The sequence below is a fragment of the Ostrea edulis genome, chromosome 6, assembly GCF_947568905.1.
Source record: "Ostrea edulis chromosome 6, xbOstEdul1.1, whole genome shotgun sequence".
Taxonomy (NCBI): domain Eukaryota; kingdom Metazoa; phylum Mollusca; class Bivalvia; order Ostreida; family Ostreidae; genus Ostrea; species Ostrea edulis.
In genome coordinates this window covers 2,855,704-2,871,408 of record NC_079169.1, presented here as the reverse complement: position 1 = coordinate 2,871,408, position 15,705 = coordinate 2,855,704, and the positions used below count along the sequence as shown (strand labels likewise).

Sequence of the window (15,705 nt, the reverse complement as noted above, 5' to 3'; positions counted from 1 at the left end):
TATATTTTGTAAGTTAATAAGACATATCCTTCAGGTAAGCAACAGGTGAATATGCGCGATAGACAACTGTATTACTTTTCAAAGTGAAAAGGTTACAATCATTTTCAGTAGAGTATAACATTAATTACTTTTGACCCGCTATTATTATTTGTGAAATAAAAGTTTTCTTTGTCAAAGTCGAGTTCAAACTCAATCTGTCAGATGTGTGACTTTTATAAAGTAAAAGGTTACAATTATTTTCAATACAAAGTATAACATTAATTACTTTTGAACCAGGGACCTATGTTAGTATATAGGTCCCTATGTTAGTGTATAGATCTCTATGTTAGTATATAGGTCTCTATGTTAGTATATAGGTCTCTATGTTAGTATATAGATCTCTATGTTAGTGTATAGGTCCCTATGTTAGTATATAGGTCTCTATGTTAGTATATAGATCTCTATGTTAGTATATAGATCTCTATGTTAGTATATAGATCTCTATGTTAGTATATAGATCTCTATGTTAGTATATAGATCTCTATGTTAGTATATAGGTCCCTATGTTAGTGTATAGATCTCTATGTTAGTATATAGGTCTCTATGTTAGTGTATAGGTCTCTATGTTAGTGTATAGATCTCTATGTTAGTATATAGGTCTCTATGTTAGTGTATAGGTCTCTATGTTAGTATATAGATCTCTATGTTAGTATATAGATCTCTATGTTAGTATATAGGTCTCTATGTTAGTATATAGGTCTCTATGTTAGTATATAGATCTCTATGTTAGTATATAGGTCCCTATGTTAGTGTATAGGTCCCTATGTTAGTATATAGGTCTCTATGTTAGTATATAGGTCTCTATGTTAGTATATAGATCTCTATGTTAGTATATAGGTATCTATGTTAGTATATAGATCCCTATGTTAGTATATAGGTCTCTATGTTAGTATATAGATCTCTATGTTAGTATATAGGTCCCTATGTTAGTATATAGGTCCCTATGTTAGTATATAGGTCTCTATGTTAGTATATAGGTCCCTATGTTAGTATATAGGTCTCTATGTTAGTATATAGATCTCTATGTTAGTATATAGGTCTCTATGTTAGTATATAGATCTCTATGTTAGTATATAGGTCTCTATGTTAGTATATAGGTCTCTATGTTAGTATATAGATCTCTGTTAGTATATAGGTCTCTATGTTAGTATATAGATCCCTATGTTAGTATATATGTCCCTGTTTTGAACAGCTTCTTGTGTTTTATACATTGAACTATTTCCTTCACTCTTAATATTTCATCTGACACTAGTGGTGGGAGTTTAGTAGGAGTATCCAAATATCTTTCAAGAACACTGACATATCCATGTGTCGACATCGTAGAAAATGTTTGATTACAAGGGGACATGCTCTTGTCAGGGAATATAATGAGAACGGAATTCTCAGTTCTAGTGTCGTCAGATCCGGCTCCATGTACAGTGACTTGAACACCACACAGAATGAATGTCTCACACAAAGATTGAACGAGAATAGTTTAAGACGCACATATTGTACTTACAATCGTCCAGGGATTGATGGTCTTTAATAAGTGTTAGTTTTCATTACATTCGACTTTGCATTATTATACAATATGCCTATAGTAAATGTAAATAATGCAATAAAAAGCTTCATGCTGATACGAATTTTAATTAACTAAAGGGATTTAGTTTAAACATACTTCATTGACTAAAATTAACCAATTATGTTGGCTGATGTTTTGACATTCAACCACATTCTCTCAGGAGTGTTACTATTATACATTTCAAACATTGACCCAAAAATGTGTATAAAAAGATAACAAAATTGACCGACACACATATCAAAACAGAAAGTAAAGAAAGCACGATCTTGGAGCATTGCATTAATTGTCATCCTTGTTTTGCCTCCTGATTGGGGAAGTATACCTGAATTGTCTCACGTTGTTTGATGTGAACGCCCACCACGAAGACTTTATTCACTTTGACCAATAACAGTGCGAATGAGTCCTAAAATTACCTCCGGTCACAATGTCGTGTGACATCTAGTGTAGCAGGGGCCCCTGGGCAGTCTGCACTAGAAATCTACACCATCGTCGTCGTCCTGTGACATTAATCATATTATACATACGTACAATAAGATAAAGTCATTTATTTCCTTTACTTCAAACATATGTAAATCTAATCACAACAGATAGTGGTTAATCTAGCATACAACATGATATTAAAAAATAATTCATTTTCGGAGTTCCCAATGTCAAATTAATGTGTCTCTATATTTTGGAAATACATTATATTAATCATCAATACAAGATTTACTCCTGCAGTTTTTCTATTGGTGTTTTGTATACACACAACATATCTTTAAAAATAATGTAGAGAGATACATTATCGGCTGCCGCACCATTATTTGAGCATTCTTCTTTTCTTCTCGTATACAATTTCTATATATTTAGGTCTTTCAATCGGAATTTGTAACACTATATTTTTTTATTTCTTGTTATTGATATCTAATTATAATTGTTTGTCACTAATATTCAGTTATAGTAAGTGATTTCTACTAGGTTTTGATACAATCCTTCGCGTTCATGCTTTCGATGCTCTGTTATGTATGACTATTTTAATGTATAACCGGAAAGCCTGGGGAAGAATAGTGCGTGCAGTAACAACGTCACCTTCTTGAAATAAAGAATCATCATTAAACAAACTATGATAATGCATAATGACTAGGTTATCTAGAACATTTTTCATTTCTTCATTCTTTATGTGTATATTGTATCACCTTTTGCGAGAAACAAAGTAGAGCCAATTAATCAGATGTTTATGAAGAAAAAGTTTGAAGTGCAATGGTTTAAATTTGTTTCATTAAAACCACACAAAAATTAAGCTAATCAAGCTAAATACCAATGTATCAAAAATATTTGTTCACCCAACCTCTCTTCTATGCTATAACTTTTCCTTATTCTCTGAACAATAGTTTCAAAAAAATAAAAATGGCGAACAGTAATCAATCAACTAAATCCTATAAAGAATACAAAACTAAACGTAGGGAAAACACGAACCCCTGGACATACAAGGGGTGGGATTAGGTGCCTAGGATGTCTAGGCATCCCCTATAGACCGACCAAACCCGCTCTGAATAGGTGAACGGAGTAATCCGTAGTCAAAAGCAGTGGGTAAAATACGGTCTAACAATAAGAATGAATCACGCAAGACGGCATTTTACCAAAATGGCAGGTTTTATTTGTAAATTAGATCGTTATAACGACCATAGGATTTGCAATTTACTTACTTTAAACGGGACAGTTGAAACCCTTGCAAAAGCATCATATTTGTTAATATGCTGCCTCGATTTAACAACTGACCATAGGCAGAACAAGGTTTCGCGTATCGAATCATGCAGTTGAAAGACCTAAACACAATGTACAGGTGATAATGGAATATTACTAGATAGATATGGGACGTTCACGATGGAGAAGATGAATTCATCCAGTTTGTCATCAAGTTGAGTTATTAGTTTGCCGTTAACATCCATGTTCAATAAAATATCCAAGAATAAAGAATATACAGAAGACTTGTGTGTTTTATTTCGAGTTCTCTAGGATATATCGAGTCGACACATGAATGGAAATGATTAATTAATATATAATACGTCCTCGTTATATCTAAATGTCGATTTGAAGGTCACAGCCAGAATTTTTTCTTTTTATTTAGAAGGTTTTGAATGAATTCTGCCTCAATCGTAAGAATATAAAAAAAAACATGTCACCTAGTAAAGGACCACAATTCCACATAAACCCTATCTGATATGATATCTTACATACATGTATATATTTATTGATAATCAGCTCACAATGAAAGATCGCATGTGCATTTTCACTGCTATGCTATCAATTTAAAAGAAAATGTTTGAAAATTGCGTCGGCCGGGAATTGAACCCGGATCGACTGCTTGGAAGGCAACCATGCTGACCATTACACCACCGACGCTTGTCTGTGTTGAAAAATCGTATGACAAACTTTATTTCGTAGCATAGAGGTGATCTACAGATGAGGGACACATGTATGCCCAACAAGTTAATACAGACATTGTTCTTCATGATTTTTGTTGTCGGCTTTATAATTGATCGATCAATAAATTGAATTTAAAATCGAGGGGACAGCAGATCAGAAATCAGCTAATTAGGCAGATTTTTGTGCGATTTGCTAAAGTAAGGCATTTCAACCCTCTTGGGCTGTTTTACAAAATGAGGTGACGCATGCGCTGAAGTCATTGTTTATCGTGGAGGCGAATATGTACAGTACACGACACGAGTTTTATACACCCCACCGTGGAAAGACCACGGTGGAAAATCCACGGAGATACACCGTGTCCTCCGTGTTCCACGGTGTGTGTTATTTGCGAATACACACAGCTGCTAAAAGCTTTGTTCTAGCCACGGGCCTTGCGGGAGATGTGAAAATGTGCCGCAGGCCAAATAATCAAGATAAGGGTGGAATTTTAAGAAAAGAAAAAAAATGTCATTATTTTCCCTCCTGATACTTATATTGTTTTTCAGCATTTTGAGCCAATTCTAACGATACCAAACACTATATATTATGTTTTTAAGAAAACCTGGTTTTGAATTTTTTTCTTTAATAGTTTTCTTTCTTCATTAAAATATTCTTAAATTCTATGTTTAAATAATGCGTACTTGCAGGCAATTCCTGTTTTGAATGCGAATTAGTATATTCAATAAATGAAAAACATACATGTACAACATGTGATAGGGATATTTAATAATTACCGATGTGCTCTCTCTCTCTCTCTCTCTCTCTCTCTCTCTCTCTCTCTCTCTCTCTCTGACAAATGCGCTGTTTAACATAATTACTTCCATCATATTGTGTTAATATGCATCTTGACAAATATAACTTGATCCAATATAGAAATTAGAGCATTGTCGATGATTAACAAATTGGAATTAATTTATTACGTAATTAATAGAAGCAAAAATACAAACCATCGAATGAATTATTTTTAAAATCCCGAGTTAATTACATTTGACCGAGACTTATGTTCGATGTACTTTGATAAGAGGTTTTCATTTAAAAAAAATGTTCATCGGGAGTGTCTGGATAATTCAATGATTTTTGTATAATAAGTATATACCATGCAAATTCCTAGGGTCTTTGTCACAGTATGAAAAATGTGAAATATATTGGGTCGGCGCGATATCAGATCTAGTCTAAGATCACGGGTATCTTGCGCCGACCCAATATATTTCACACTTTCCGCAAGCACTTCTGTTGATTTCAAATACACGGATTAGCTGACCCCCATTGTTCTACTGAGGCGAAAACTCCTTCGAATTTGCATGGAATGTACAAGTTATACACAGGTCATTGTTATAGTCATACATCATAGTACCGCAAACCCGACAAACATTTTTTTTTTATTTTGAATAAGTTATTGAATGACGAAGTATGACCAAACTGCAGATTAAACTTTATAGTGCCCCGTGTTAACATTACTTATATTTTTCAATGTATCAGTAGGGGTATGTTGCCGGTTAAGTTGTGTAAATTTCTTGACAAGCAATAAAATAACAACAAAAATGGTGCTTAAATTGTCCGATTACGAAAACCTTAAATTGGGAGCGTGTGTGTGTGTGTGGAGGGGGGGGGGGGGGGGGTAGTAGTCTGAAACTGTCTCAATTCCCCCTTCCGACTTCAATTTCTTAAATCGTGCAGTGGGTAGGTCGCTACAAGCTACAAGGCTAAATCCTTAACTTTCAAGTTTTCAAATTACACCCTCTCCGATTCTACGTGCTTGTAATCAATATATCAATATTTAAGGATGTAAATCTGCAACTACATGTAGTTCATGAAAAAGACTAATATCAATATAAACAGAAATGACTTAACGATTATTTGCTTTTATTCATATACGCTATCGATTATTAAAATCTTTAATTTAATCTTTAGATGTATTAGATAATGAAAGCAACAGAGAGAGAGAGAGAGAGAGAGAGAGAGAGCGGGCATTGGCAATCATTGATTATAATATTTATGATTGTATGCAGATACGGGAAGTTTAATACGTTCAATATAAATCTTGAAAGTACAATTTCTTTCTGATTAATTATCCATCCCCTTTCATTCTGATATTGTTTTTTATTTCCCATTTTGTTTTCTTTACATGTTAAATTTTTCGGCTGGTCCGGGTTAGGACTAATGAATGAGTAACCCCCCCCCCCTTCCAAAACGATGTTACGTGCTTAGCTGTCTATCTCCCTCTCAGTCAAAAATAAAATAAATACATGCTATATATACTGCAACATCATTGGATTTACTGGATAATTCTTCGATTTCACCTTCATAATACATGTTAATGCAAGCGGACTATCTAGGCTCCCCCCCCCCCCTACCCATCTTCGCTAGCCGAGATTATTCGTCCACGAAGGCACAGTTGACTCAAAACCCATTGCTAGCGGAGATTAGATGAATTTTACCCCCGTATTATGTTATAACTGACCAAAACCTTGTACGTTTGTTTTACAACTTTCATTCAGAAGACGCGCAAGTTATTGAGTTACTGAATAAACGAGAAAAGGTCTGCATTTTTATTTTAGTGGTTGTCAACTCTATACTTTGTGATATTTCAAGACTTCATGGATTGTACTCAACTCAATTTGTTGGATCTCATCACCATTATGCAATGGTATACAGAAATATAAAGACAAAAAGCTGTTATATATACATTTAGTAAATAATACATGCGTGTAATAAAGTATTTTTCAAGTTAGAAAAAAAACCTTAAAAAACCGTGTTATTATTAATGTGAAGTATGGGCATTCTAGGTAGGGGAGCACATCTTATTTTATTATTTTCTTAATGAAAGTACGGAGTTTTCTAAAGGTTTGTTTAAAAGTAAAGATATTCTTAATTTTTATTTGTTTAGGTGATAAAAATTTGATTCTTTGCTCACATTGCTTCACAGTTGAGTACATAATGAAATTCATCTCCAATGTAAACATGTACATGTATATAGCTGACCTTAATCACATATTCCTAATTACAATGAAAACTTTACGTAAAAATAAACCATTGCTTATGGTACACATTTCTTTGAACTGCTATTTATCAAATTGAAATTACTGGCATGTGATTGTCGTTGTTCACGACCCTTCTTTTATTTGGTGAAATTGTGCTGCACGTGCCGTGAAACAATGTACCGACGAGTGGTAGGAATAACACAGGTGTTTATATACAGGATGTCGAGAATTTGGGCGTTTCATAAAAGGGTGTGAGCGTCTGCAGGGAAGTCTACAATCGGATATGTACCGAAAACACCAACGTATCATTAAACAACAATTACAAGAATTGAATGATTGATAGCTAATTTCTAAATAAGTAATGGGGTGGGGGCTTGCATGCTGGCTAAGCGAAAAGGTTTTTGGGGTGAATCATTTCGGAAATTATTTCTTTGTTTTATCACACGGAGGTACACGGTGGCATCGACGGAGGTACAGGTGACATCCACGGAAATGCGCGGTGGCATCCACGGAGATCCTCCGTGGACTTCAATGTCTAGCTCGCGCGGAAAAATAGGACTTCAAAGGTGCCGACATTTTTAAAGGTCCACCGTGTTTGGGGCAAATTTGTTCCACCGCGTTGCGTGGAACACGCATAAAACTCGTGTCGTGTACTGTAGTGTTTGAAATGACGACGATTATCGTTGCTTTAGTGTGGAATTGAATGGTTTGAATTGTATTCCCTTGCGGCAAAATCATTCATGAATTGATTTATGTAAGTTTTCGAACGATTCACATCAAATGTAAGCTGAAATGAATTCAAACCGAAGCGCGACTGATTTCCCACATATTTTATGAAGGCTTGGACAGAAACGAGGGGGATAGGAAAGACCGAATATAAAAAAAAAACCTCGTTTCCACAGAAATTAGCAAATCTCAATCGATGTTATAAGATGTGTTAGTAAAACTATGGAAAAAATTGTCTCTGAACAATTCCATTGCAATAATTCACTTTAGCATTACTAAGAACGATTTTATACCGCCCTCTATACAGCAGGTACATACAATCAAGGGGGCGCTGGCCTCCACTTTTTTTTTACAATGCCCATCATTTGTTATATTTTGTACTGCAATTAAAAAGTGGATGAGATTCTCCACTAATTAGCATAAGTTGTGAATGAGAAGAATGTTAGATTGATAGTTATGAATTAAACCTACTTAGCGAACTATGAATATATTTAGTATTAAGATACCAACCCCCTCGTAAATCAACTAGCAATGGAGCACAATTCGTGCCCATCGCATTTCCAACAGACTGTAGGAAGACCCGATCCCCAGAGACTACGACGATATTCTCAATTAAGAAACCCGACATCTTTATAATATCAATTATAGTGTACTCGTGCGTGAGAATCATAATTCTATAAGGGGGAATTTGGATGACGGAACACAAGATACGAATATATCCGAGTTTCAATTTTATAGAAAAAAACATGTTTATGATCTCAAAAATCTTACCATTTGATTTATCATGAGAAATGGTCGTGGAAATTCTTGAATGTAAAATGTGTACGGTATCCTATCGAACAATGTGTTAATTCTTAAACACCCCCTGTTTTTACAATTACTAATCCCCTTTCTTAAATTCCCTATTACCAAACTCTGCTTTTTGAGAAATTTGATTGTAAATGTAGGAGATGTACTAAATGAGATACCAGGAGTTTGGCAAACGGATGACTAACACATTTTGAGCGGACGACGGACAACAAAATGTCCACTTGATACTGACTTCATGCACTTAATTTGATTGATACCATGTTACGTACGGCGTACTCCAGATTCCTCCATCAGGTTGGCAATATCTTTAACGTGTTAATTGCTGTCATGTATTCTAACATGTGTACCAGGATGTGTTTGTATTTGTAAACTTGCATACCTAATGAAATAGGAGGATAGACTCGCAAAACGGTGTGTGACTTCGTGGAAGAGGACTGAGTCGGTACCTACTAGTGTGACTTCGTGGAAGAGGACTGAGTCGGTACCTACTAATGTGACTTCGTGGAAGAGGACTGAGTCGGTACCTACTAGTGTGACTTCGTGGAAGAGGACTGAGTCGCTACCTACTATTTACTTCTGAAATGTTTTGGTGACCAGCCAATTTCAAAATTCTGAAGTTTGATAATTGCAGTCAACAAACCTTATACAAAATTAATTTCAAAATGAAATTTGAGCTATAAACATTTATTTTTATTTTTTGTAAGATAAAAACTGTATCCTTCCAATCTCATTATATTAAGATTGCATTCTTCTAAAACACTAGTATATTGAATATATATAAGCGGGATCATTCTACTCTGACCCTCCCTCGTTTACTGATAGGAAATGACATTATTTATTATCTTACGATAATTTTCGGTACTTTGAATGAAAAATTATTTAAAACTTTTTAAAAGCATTCTCACTGCCGTGCTATAAAACTAAACGAAAAGGTTTTACAAAAATTGCGTCGGCCGGGAATTGAACCCGGATCGACTGCTTGGAAGGCAACCATGCTGACCATTACACCACCGACGCTGTATTTTATAATTTAATAAGACTTGATTCGCCTCATATCCTTCAGGTAATCAACAGGTGAATATGATCGATACTCGATACGGTATCATTATCATTATGATTTTGAAAAAGGTTCTCTTCTTTACCTTCGAATTTAAAATCAAATGGGTAACTGCATTACCTTTTCAAAGTGAAAATGTTACAATCATTTTTAGTACAGAGTATGAAAATTAATTACCGGTTCTACTAAACAGAGTACTTTCGAGTACGTTGGTAAAACTTCATAATTAATGCAATTTAACCACTCTTCGTAGATGTTTTTACTTTAATTTAGCCTTTAAAAAATGAATATCTGGAATATATTGTGTTTGTTTTCATTATTTTAAGGATTAAGGGAGTTTACCGTTTGATCATGATCCCATTATTTAATACTAACGCGTTACGGTTATCTTATTTTTAAATATTAAAGTATTTTTATTGTCAACTGAACAGTGAATTCCTTGAAAATAAAGCATTGGTATTTGAATCTAAATATAAATGAAATAATGGATTAGAACTTCAATTTTTAACTTATGCAGGAGATCTTGCTCCAACATTTTCTCCTTCTGTAATCTGCATTTTATTTAATATATATAAATAGAAAAACTTGCAAAGGATATAAGATTATTCAGAAAGATTTTTTTTTAAAACTATTTTTGTTTTCATGGAAAAATATAAGTGCATAACCATTTCATTTATTAATTATCATCTAAAACAATCTTTATGTCTTAAAATGCTGAGAAAGGTCACCGCAGCTAGTTTTTGCTGTATCATATTACATTGGAGGATCAGACATATTGAATTATTTTGTCATTGTTTATTTTCTTTCTCCATTTCAGTGATATTTTCAGTGGAGTTGGGCGGACAAATTATGTACCCTCCATAGAATATTCATTTCCAAATAGACTAAGTTCAAGAACCTGTAATTTATCGTGAGATATAGACCCGAGGTGCAGAATGTGTTATAATGTAAAACTTATACGGTACCAATTTTGATGCACCAGATGCGCATTTCGACAAATAATGTCTCTTCAGTGATGCTCAACCGAAATGTTTGAAATCCGAAATAACTATGAAGTTTTAGATCTAAATATAGCCAAAAACAGCGTGCCAAACAAGTGGAGCCAAATTCGTCCAAGGATAATGTATTGTATATATAACGTGAGATATGGACCTGAGGTGCTGAGTATGTTATAAATATATTGTACATGTATATATAACGTGAGATATGGACCTGAGGTGCTGAGTGTGTTATTAATGTATTGTATATATAACGTGAGATATGGACCTAGGGTGCTGAGAATGTTATAAATGTATTCTACATGTATATATAACGTGAGATATGGACCTGATGTGCTGAGTGTGTTATAAATATATTCTACATGTATATATAGCGTGAGATATGGACCTGAGGTGCTGAGTGTGTTATAAATATATTCTACATGTATATATAGCGTGAGATATGGACCTGAGGTGCTGAGTGTGTTATTAATGTATTGTATATATAACGTGAGATATGGACCCGAGGTGCTGAGTGTGTTATTAGTGTATTGTATATTTAACGTGAGATATGGACCCGAGGTGCTGAGTATGTTATAAATGTATTGTACATGTATATATAACGTGCGACCTGAGGTGCTGAGTGTGTTATTAATGTATTGTATATTTAACGTGAGATATGGACCTGATGTGCTGAGTATGTTATAAATGTATTGTACACGTATATATAACGTGAGATATGGACCCGAGGTGCTGAGTGTGTTATTAATGTATTGTACATGTATATATAACGTGAAATATGGACCTGAGGTGCTGAGTGTGTTATAAATGTATTGTATATCTAACATGAGATATGGACCCGAGGTGTTGAGTGTGTTATTAATGTATTGTACATGTATATATAACGTGAAATATGGACCTGAGGTGCTGAGTGTGTTATTAATGTATTGTATATCTAACGTGAGATATGGACCCGAGGTGTTGAGTGTGTTATTAATGTATTGTACATGTATATATAACGTGAAATATGGACCTGAGGTGCTGAGTGTGGTATAAATGTATTGTACATGTATATCTAACGTGAGATATGGACCTGAGGTGCTGAGTGTGGTATAAATGTATTGTACATGTATATATAACGTGAGATATGGACCTGAGGTGCTGAGTGTGTTATTAATGTATTGTATATATAACGTAAGATATGGACCTGAGGTGCTGAGTGTGTTATTAATGTATTGTATATTTAACGTGAGATATGGACCTGATGTGCTGAGTATGTTATAAATGTATTGTACATGTATATATAACGTAAGATATGGACCTGAGGTGCTGAGTATGTTATAAATGTATTGTACATGTATATGTAACGTGAGATATGGACCCGAGGTGCTGAATGTTTTTGTGGTTGTTATATGTATTTATCTACGGGTTTGTTACATGTATAACGTATAGCACAATGATAAACGGGAGGATCCAGGAATGTTTAAAGGAAGGTCTGCCAATGATTGTGGTTTTTTAAGGGGAGATACACCCTCAAAATGCCCAATTTGTACCTTTTTAATCAAATTTGTCTGACCAACACCCAGACCCCCTCTCTCTCCCTCTGGATCCGCCACTGACAAACTATTTCCTTTCCTCCTGCCTTGCCGCACTGCATCATGTTTTGTAAGTATAAGTTACAATGTATGTATTACATTTAGTAACATTTACAATTTGTTTGTATCATTAAGGAGAAAGAACAATAAGTTGTAAGAACGTTTTTCTATTCTTTTGATCAATAAAGTATGTTCGCAACTGCTGATTCGGCTATTTTATTCATGTAAGTCTGTTGTTTTTATGCCACTGCAATTATTCTATTTTTTGGTATATGAATTAAATAGCAATACAGATTTAGAATATAAAGTTGCACGTTTTAACATCCAGTGGAAAAAAACATATTTAATTTTTAAATAAAGTACGTTCATATGGTCCACTGATTTCTGCTCAGAAATTTTCTATAGATAGATGAACATTTACAGACAGTGGACAAAATACCTGAAATTTCAATTGCTATTTCATTTAAATGATAAATTTCTTAAATGCTAGTTTGATACCATTTCTAATATCTAAAACAGATATGACCTTAGTCTTCATACAAGTACGGATACACACAAAATAAAACATAATTATAATAAAGTAAAGAAATAGTAAACATTGATATATTTTTTTCTGCAAATTTTAGAATAATCAAATCAGAGTATGTTGAATTGTACATGTACGTCATTGAGGTAAAATAATGTTTAGAATAACAGTGTTTGATTTTACAGAATCTGCTATACATCCATGAGATTTCATGCTCAAAGAAATATAATCCTATGCGTCTAGTCTGAATATATTTTATTGAATTACATAAGCCAAATATTTTCGAACAGAAGTTCAGACAATAAACAATATGTTGACTGTAAGTAACGAATAGAAAATTAATACAGATACAGGAATCAAGAGGAAACTGTGAAAAGATATGATTCTGTTGTAGTTCTGAAAAAAATGTCAGCTGCTTGGCTTTTGATTGGGCGAGTATTTCTTTTTGTACATACCGTGATATGTAAGCCCACCCTGAGAAATGCGATCGTCTGACCAATGATACAATGAATTGTAATGGGCTAATTCACACTGATGAAAGGCGAAGATAACGAACAGTGATCAATCTCATAACTCCTATAAACAATACAAAGTAGATAGTTGGGCAAGCACGGACCCCTGGACACAAACAGAGGTGGGATCAGGTGCCTAGGAAGAGTAAGCATCCCCTGTCGACCGTTCATACCCGCTGTGAGCCCTATATCTTGATCAGGGAAACAGAATTACTCGTAGTCAAAATCAGTGTGTTAAGAACGGTCTAATAATCGGTATGAAACATGTCAGACAGCATTTGACCCAATGATAGGTAATCATAGGTTGTATTGACGAACTAGAAATTTATAACGACCATAGAATTTGCGAAATGTTGTCTTCAATCGAGATTGTTGAAACCCCTGTACCATCAAATTGTTTGTCAGTAGCTTGCCTCGATTTAAAAACTGGCTATACGCAGAGCAAGCTCTTGCGTATCGAATCAGTTGAGAGATATAAACACCATATGCAGGTGATAATGGAATATTGCTACATAAATATGGAAAGTTGACGATGGAGAAGCTGAAATCATCCCGTTTTTCATAAAGTTGAGTTGTTAGTTTGTCGTTAATATCTACTTTCAATAAAATATCTAAGTATAAAGCAGAAGTGAACGACTCTGTGGGGTCTTTTATTTCGAATTCATATATCAAAGGATGTATCAAATTGCCATATGAATGAAAGTTATTATTAATAATAGATCTCCTCTTCCGGGTTGTCTCCTCCAATTAAATTCTTGGAAGTATTAATGAACAGTACAAGCATTGATGTCGTGCACAAGCCTTTGTTTGAGTGTTGTTCCACTTCTTTCAATATGAAACGCGTCAGCAATATTTTATTTATCCCTGTTCTTCCATTATTGGATGAAGTAGTACATATACAGTTGACAAATTACTGTATTCATACACACTTCTTGGACTTATTCAGAAATCCTTTCATACAGTGCAGATTGCAATACCAGTGCTGTTTACTATTATCAAAGAGAATGGATCTCGCGGCCGAAAATGAAAACTAATAATAATAATGTCCTTTATTTAAACAGGATAGCACAATTAGTTTAGAACTAGTTTATATTGTGGTCCTGAAAACATATATACAGACAGCAGTATTATACAGATACAATATAAAATAGTATATGAAGGTATGTTGTATACATACATGTATGCTATTTACATATACAATATACACATTTACAAAACTGAATATTTTTGCCATCTTTTGGACACAAAAATCGCTCTCTTTATAGATCTGTCCATCTATCTATCTATCTATTTATCTATCTATCTATTTATCTATCTATCTATTTATCTATTTATCTATCTATCTATTTATCTATCAATCTATCTGTTTATCTATCTATCTATTTATCTATCTATCTATCACTAAAATAAAACCAACATCAGGAACAGCACGCACCAGGGGTGGGAATAGGCATCTAGGAGGAGTAAACATTCCCTGTTGACCGGTCACACCCGCTGTGAACCCGATAAGAGAAACCACACGTTAAATTATATACAACTATGACCCTGCGCAAGCGCAGGAAATCACAAATAATATTGCATAGAGGAAGGACTTTTAATGCGTGTTTGCGCATATGTATTGAATGAGAGATATCTTTAATTGAAATGAATCTAAGAACAATTTATGAAAATTGCGTGCTTTAGTTCTGTTATATTTATTGATAAACCTTGATTAATAGAAAGTTACTTAGAGCTCCAAATTAAATGCTACTTATATAGCAAAAATGATCTCTCTCTCCGTATTGGAAATTTGGAATGATTTTACGAAAGCAATTGTAATCTGCAGTGACGGGTTTCAAATTGAAGGTAAATTGTGGTCTTTTGTTGAGAAAATAAATAAGCGATGAAATAAGCAATAATTACTTCCACTCTCGGAGAAGTAATCATATCAGGTCTATAAAATACTGGTCAGGTCTTTCAAAAGTTTGTTGGAATTCCAATTTGCACGAATTGTGCTCCTTTGTTAGTTGACCTGTTTTTATATTCATATCAAGCGGAATTTGTTCAAAAACTTCTACAAATAAAATCTCTTTCTGTGGCCTTCAATTCGACAATACAATATATCGACGACGTTTTATCTATTATTAATAATAACTTTCATTCATATGGCGATTTGATACATCCTTTGATATATGAATTCGAAATAAAAGACCCCACATAGTCGTTCACTTCTGCTTTATACTTAGATATTTTATTGAAAGTAGATATAACGACAAACTAACAACTCAACTTTATGAAAAACGGGATGATTTCAGCTTCTCCATCGTCAACTTTCCATATTTATGTAGCAATATTCCATTGTCACCTGCATATGGTGTTTATATCTCTCAACTGATTCGATACGCAAGAGTTTGTTTTGCGTATGGTCAATTTTTAAATCGAGGCAAGCTACTGGCAAACAAGTTGATGGTACAGGGGTTTCAACATTCTCGTTTAA

The 15,705-nt window shown here is 34.0% G+C and overlaps 2 non-coding genes across 2 annotated transcripts; both read right to left on the bottom strand.

Moving 5' to 3' along the window:
• Positions 1 to 3,910: 3,910 nt before the first annotated feature.
• Trnag-ucc (transfer RNA glycine (anticodon UCC)) lies at positions 3,911 to 3,982 on the bottom strand. Its single transcript has one exon. It is a non-coding gene; the product is annotated as a tRNA-Gly (tRNA).
• A 5,525-nt stretch (positions 3,983 to 9,507) lies between these two features.
• Positions 9,508 to 9,579, bottom strand: Trnag-ucc (transfer RNA glycine (anticodon UCC)). Its single transcript has one exon. It is a non-coding gene; the product is annotated as a tRNA-Gly (tRNA).
• Positions 9,580 to 15,705: the final 6,126 nt, after the last annotated feature.